Below are 7,071 nucleotides of genomic sequence, written 5' to 3' on the forward strand. Positions count from 1 at the left end.
TATCTGTATATGAGTATATTTTAGGAAGCTTCTACTGCAGCAGATATCCATAGAGAGTTTTCAAAAAGTTCCAGTGTTACATGACCTTCTGCGTAATCGCTTCTACCCTCTGTCCCATCCTCCACATTATTTCATTTGTCTTATTTAATGAGATCCTTCCCATCTCTGAAACATTATATGCTATCTCCCCTTCTACCTCAACACGTTGCTTTACTAGTTGCTATCCTCTGTGAGGATTCCAAAGGAAGCATACATATCTAAAACTTAAAAGGTAATACCCACATGTGAGACAAAGCAGGGAATGTTTCTCTTTCTGGGTCAGGGCCACGTTACTCAGGATTATTGCTTCCAGCTCCACCTATTTTCCTAAATCTTCATAATTTTATTTGTCTTAACAGCTGAGTGATATTTCATTTTGTAAATACCCCATGTTCACTCTCTATTCATTATATGATGAACATTTTATGTCATTTTCATTTACGGGCTACAGTGAATAGAGTGGCAGTGAACACGTAAGAACAATTGTTGCTTTATTAAGGTATGTAGTCCTTTGGGTTTATGCTTAAAAATGATATACCTGAAGTATGTGCTATATCTGTTTCCATCTTTAATAATCTGCCATACTGATTTCCATAGTAACTGTACCAGTTTTACTCTCCCACTACTACTGAATAAGTATTCTCCTTTCCTGACATATTTGCCAGCATTGCCTGTCTTTTTCCCTCCTTGTTCATTCTGATTGGAGTAACATTTACTCTTAAAAGTTTTAAATTGCATTTCTCTGATGACTTAGCATGTTGAACATTTTTATTACTTTAATTTTTTTTACATTCCAGCCATTGCTCACTTCCTAGTGTGCTCTCCTACAGTTCCTCATCTCATTCTTCCTCCCCCCTGTCTCCAAGAGTATGTCCCCACCCCGTTAGGCCTCCCCACTCCTTGGGACCTCAAATCTCTCAAGGGTTAGGCATGTCTTCTCCCACTGAGGCCAGATCAGGCAGTCTTCTACTGTCTAAGTGTCGGTCAACTTCAAGAGTCCCCGACTTCAGTCCAGTGGTTGGGTGTAAGTATCTCATCTGTCTCAGTCAGCTGCTTGTTGGACCACTCAGAAGACAGCCATGCTGGTATTTGTGTTACATTTTTTTAAAATTTTCTGTTTGGTTCCAGTCCCCAGGTCAGTTGGGTTGTTTGTTTTCTTGTTTAAAGTTTGTAATTATTTGAATATTCTAGACATTAACACTGTCAGATGTCTAAATGATAAAGACTTTTACCATTCTGTAGGACACCTCTTAACTCAAATGATGACATTCTTTGCTGTACAGAAGCATTACAGTTACAAGTGAGCCTGTTTGTCAATTATTAATCTCAATGCCTATAGTACCATGGATCTGTTCACAAAGACCTTTCCAGTGACAATGAATTTTCTCCTTTGTCATTTTCAGGGTATTGGGTCTTAGGTTGAGGTCTTGATCCACTTGGAGTCTAGTTTTTAAAAGATTAACAATAAGGATCTAGCATAATTCTTTTGTTTGTTCATTTGTTTTTTAATTTATTTATTCATTTATTCACTTTACATCACAATTGCTGCCTCCCTCCCAGTCTCCTTTCACAGAGTTCTTCCCCCCTCGCTCCTCCCCTTTTCCTCTGAGAGGGTGGAGGTCCACCTTGAACATTCCCCCCACCCTAGTACATCAAGTCTCTGCGGAGCTAGGTGTGTGTTCTCCCACTGAGGCCAGACAAGGCCACTCATTTAGGGAAGCATATTCCACAGACAGGCAACAGCTTTAGGGACAGCCCCACTCCATTGTTGGGAGGACCCACATAAAGACCAAGCTGCACATCTGCTACATATGTGCAAGGGGCCTAGGTCCAGCCCATATACGCTTTTTGGTTTGTGGCTCAGTCTCTGAGAGCCCCAAAACATCCAGGTTAGTTGACTCTGTTGAGCTTCCTGTGGAGTTCCCATCCCCTACAGGACTTTCAATCTTTCCTCCAACTCTTCCATAAGAGTTCCCAACCTCTGTTCAATGTTTGGGTGTGAGTATCTACATCTGTTTCAGTCATCTGCTGGATAGAGCCTCTTGAAGGACAGTTATGCTAGGCTCCTGTCTGCAAGCATAACAGAGTGCTCGAAAACCTAATCTAGGAACACATCAAAAACATGATCCAGCATGATCAAGTAGGCTTCATCCCAGGGATTCAGGGATGGTTTACTATATGAAAATCCATCAACAAGATCCTACATAGAAACAAACTGAAAGAAAAAAACAGATATGATCATCTCATTAGATGCTGAAAAAGCCTTTGACAAAAATCTACTATCCCTTCATGTTACAAGTCTTAGAGAGATCAGGGATACAAGGCACATACCTAAACACAATAAAAGCAGTATATAGCAAGCCAGTAGCCAACATCAAATTAAATGGAGAGAAACTTAAAGCAATTCAATTAAAATTAGGGACAAGACAAGGCTGCCCACCCTCTCCCTATCTATTCAATATAATTGTTGAAGTACTAGCTAGAGCAATAAGACAACTAAAAGAGATCAAGGAGGATATAAAATCAAAGAGAACTCCTACAGCTGATAAACTCCTTCAGCAAAGTGGCTGGATACACAATTAACAACAACAACAAAAAAATCAGTATCCTTCCTTTATACAAAGGATAAACAGACCAAGAAAGAAATTAGGGAAACATCACTTCCTTCCTTCCTTCCTTCCTCCCTTCCTTTCTTTCTTTCTTTCTTTCTTTCTTTCTTTCTTTCTTTCTTTCTTTCTTTCTTTTTCTCTCTCTTTCTTTCCTTCTTCCTTCCTTCCTTTCTTTCCATCAAACACTTATTCCCACTCCCACCTCACAGAGACACTCCCCCCAGCTTTTACAATAGCCACAAGTAATATAAAATATTTTCATGTAACTCTAACCAAGTAAGTGATAATTCTTCTATGTACAATCATCCAGTTTGACCATGATCATTAGTTGAAAGAAAAGTATGTATTTTTCTTTTCTCTAGTGTATATGCTTTTACTCCTTTGTAATAAATCATGTATCCATAAGTTTGTGGACGTAAGTCTGGCTCCTCAAATCACCCAATTTATTACATTTCTCTGTTATTTTTAGGAGTGTCATTTATAAATCTATTTCTCATTTTATTATATGTGCTATTGGTAACAAAAGTCTATTAAACAGTAAATGTTTTTAATAGGTTTCAAATATTTTTTAATATTTCTCTTTACCTCAGCCTGAGGTGATCTTAATCAGTATTCCCAAGGGAAGGTGCTGAATATCACTCACAGATTATCAGTACTATCAGGAGTATAATCCAAAATTCAGGTTTACTTGAATTAGCTAGACAGATTCAAAAATATACCAGGACAATATGGGAATTTACATCTGAATTCTTTTTTGGTAGAGCAACTTGAAATATCAAGCTATGTATTGGTGTTCTCTAGTGCAATAGAATTGAGGAGAGGAGACGTATGGTCAGTTCTAACACTGCCCTTATGGTTGAAGACAGAAAATACTGTATTTGAATACCTCTAGTTTGAAATGGAGGCAGAAATAATGTTTAAAATTTAACATGTATGATTAGGATGAGGAGAAAATGGGTTGTGAGGCATATTACAGAAACAATACAGGAGATAAAATGTAACTTTAAAAAAATGAAGTATCAGGAGATGGGTGTAGGACAAAGTGGGAAGTACTGAGCCTCACTGGATTCAGTAAGTGGAAAACATTACACTGACTGATGTGCCATGGATGTGCTCAGTCATGATGAAAAATATTCTTTTATCTTGGGCAGTAAAATGCAAGGCAAAGAATATTTCCAGTGCAAATAATTGCTACAAAGACGTTTGCAGATTGGGTAGAGTGTGTTCACATAGGAACTCATGAAACCCTTAGAAAAAGTGAACGGGTGATGTCAGATGAGACTGTATCAAGCAATAGAGTATGAATTGCTGAAAGACTGGAGAGAGACAGTGAATTTGAGCTAGGGTCCAAAGGCTAATGATCTAAAAGTGCACACTCTATGCTTCTTGAGCGATGGAGGAGAAAATGTTGGAAAGGAAGTCAGAAATTATGAAAAACTTAAAGAAATTGGGAATACGGTATAATCCTGGGAAAACGATAGTTGCAAGCTTTGAGGGTAAGTTGGATGAAAGAGATAAGAGGAAGAACATATTCATCATATAGAACAGGAAGCTACTTTGGATCTTTCATGGGCCTGGGGTAAAAGATAGGAATCAGAGAGCTGGAGCTGTGCTATATTAAATAAACATCTCAAAGCATTGGGAAGGTGGTGATGAGTTTCTATGCATGTCTGTGAAAGCACATGGGAACATCTATAGACTATGACAATTATTTCACTCTGGGTGTGTTAACTTTGATATCACTGTGGTTTGTTGAGACAGAAAAGGAACTGAAATACAATCTTTCTATAGGCTGGGGTTTTGAGAAATGCTCTCTGGGGCACTAGATTTGAAATGGTTTAGAGTCAGGATAGTTTCATCCACAGGAGAAGTCACATATCACAGTAAATAGAAACAGAAGATACATGTATACTTAGCCAAAGACACAATAATTATCAAGTTTCAATGAGTAGAAGAGAAATATCTTCTCTAAATATCAGAAAAAACAAAGTGACTGAGAATCAATAGACCAGGTCGGAAGGACGAACTTCGGGTGAGTCAGCTCAGTGTGTGTTCCTTCAAAGTTGCCATTGCATGGAGAATACCAGCTGTGGGAGGAAGGGACACTGTTTCCAGCACTGTCAGCAGAGCATGGTGCTTACAAGTGATGTACAAGGAAAGCACAGGCAGGTCCTGAGCTAGGAATGTTGCACTGATTTGACATGTTCAAAAGGATGAGGGGGGATCGGATGTCCTTGATCCAAATCTACAGGGAGAGATTCCTGGGTGAAAATTCAACTGTAAACAAAACACCAAAGGGTATGGTAAGAAAATAGGGGATTAGAGGCTTCACTGATGCAAATACATTCACTCTCTGTATGACAGCTGGGAATTGTGAGATGATCTAGTTTCAAAATCAGACTTTGGCATGGCAAAGTTTAATATTTTCTCAGAAGACAATCTGCACATCTGTGAACTGAATACTCCACACAAAGATGGTCAGTCCCAACCAGACAGTAGTGACAGAGTTCATGCTGCAAGGGTTTTCAGAGCACCCTAGTCTAAGACTGTTCCTGACAGGCTGTTTCCTGAACCTCTACACAATGGCTCTAATGGGCAACATTGTGATCATTGCTTTGGTCACCTCCAGCACTGGGCTTCACAATCCCATGTACTTTTTCCTGTGCAACCTGGCCACCATGGATATTGTGTGCACCTCCTCTGTGATTCCCAAGGCCCTGATTGGCCTACTGTCTGAGGAAAACACCATCACCTTCAAGGGGTGCATGACCCAGCTCTTCTTCCTTGCATGGTCTGCATCCTCTGAGCTGCTGCCGCTCACAGCCATGGCCTATGATCGTTATGTGACCATCTGCTGTCCCCTGTACTACAGTTCTAGGATGAGCCCACAGCTGTGTGGAGACCTGGCCATGGGTGTGTGGTCCATCTGTGCTCTGAATGCATCTATCAACACTGGTCTGATGACACGCTGTCATTCTGTGGACCCAAGATCATCACCCACTTTTTCTGTGAGATTCCCCCACTCCTCCTGCTCTCCTGTAGCCCCACATACATTAATAGCATTATGACACTTGTGGCAGATGCCTTCTACGGATGCATCAACTTCGTGCTAACCCTGTTATCCTATGGTTACATCATCGCCAGCATCCTGCACATGCGTTCTGCTGAGGGCAAGAGGAAAGCCTTTTCTACCTGCTCATCCCACCTCATCGTGGTCTCTGTGTACTACTCATCTGTGTTCTGTGCCTATGTCAGTCCTGCTTCCAGCTACAGCCCAGAAAGAAGCAAAGTGACCTCGGTGCTGTACTCAGTCCTCAGCCCAACCCTCAACCCCCTCATCTATACACTGAGGAACAAAGATGTCAAGCTTGCCCTGGGCAGGCTCTTATCCTCTTTCTCACATTAAGTGGAGATATGTAGGCTATTCTCCAGGCCTGGGCTGAGGAATGCAACCAGTGCAATGGAGATGAAGTTTAAATTTCAACAATGAACTCACACATATGATTCCAGCTTGTTTATGACAATGAAAATATCAAAAGCACAGGAAAGATTAGTTACTTCCAATAAAGAGTTTGAGAGAAACTAGAAGAATGTCTGCACAGAAAAGTGAAACTCCTTCATATTTAAATAAAAGTCTACAAAGAATGCTTTCCTGAGGGCAGCCGTTGCTTCAGAAAACATTTGTCTGATGGAAAGACTGGACAATTCCACTCTCTGTAACTTCTTTGATTTAGTGTAAATAAAACACCAACTTTATCTCCTGACAAGAACAAACCATTTCAAAAGTAAAGTTTATCTAAATAGAGATTCCATTTTCCTAGGCTAAAAGATTTTCTGTGGATGACTTTGGCGATAGTCAAAGAACATAGCCTTTCATCCAGGGACACCCTATGAACACCACAGAGCCTTGGTTAAGAACTACAGCTAATGAATCTAAATTTCAAAAGTAAACTTGAGGGGCCAGCATGGCCTCAGTATCTTGGGAAGAATAAAGAATGAAGTGACTCAGGTTCCCAGTTTCACTGCTGTGCTGTGGACATCAAAGCAGGTGAAACAGGTTTGAGGAGGGATGCAATCAGTGCAATGGAGATGAAGTTTAAATTTCAACAATGAACTCACACATGTGATTCCAGCTTGTTTATGACAATGAAAATAATCTAAAGCACTGGAAAGATTAATTACTTCCATTAAAGAGTTTGGGGGAAACTAGATGAATGTTTGCGCAGAAAAGTGAAACTCCTTCATATTTAAATAAAAGTCTACAAAGAATGGATCATAGACAAATTTTTTCCTATAACATATTTTAATCATATTCTTTCCCCTCCCACAACTCTTCCCTAATCCTACCTACCCATCCAATAATTTTGTATCTCAATCTCTCTCCATCCCTGTCTCTCAGTCTGTCTCTCTCTCTCTTTGACGC

The 7,071-nt window shown here is 40.0% G+C and overlaps 1 pseudogene; it reads left to right on the forward strand.

The window, feature by feature from the left end:
• Positions 1-5,104: 5,104 nt before the first annotated feature.
• Positions 5,105-6,054, forward strand: LOC114638601 (annotated as a pseudogene).
• The last annotated feature ends 1,017 nt before the right edge of the window (positions 6,055-7,071 follow it).

Source organism: Grammomys surdaster, unplaced genomic scaffold, assembly GCF_004785775.1.
Source record: "Grammomys surdaster isolate TR1022 unplaced genomic scaffold, NIH_TR_1.0 125612, whole genome shotgun sequence".
In the NCBI taxonomy this organism is placed as follows: Eukaryota; Metazoa; Chordata; class Mammalia; order Rodentia; family Muridae; genus Grammomys; species Grammomys surdaster.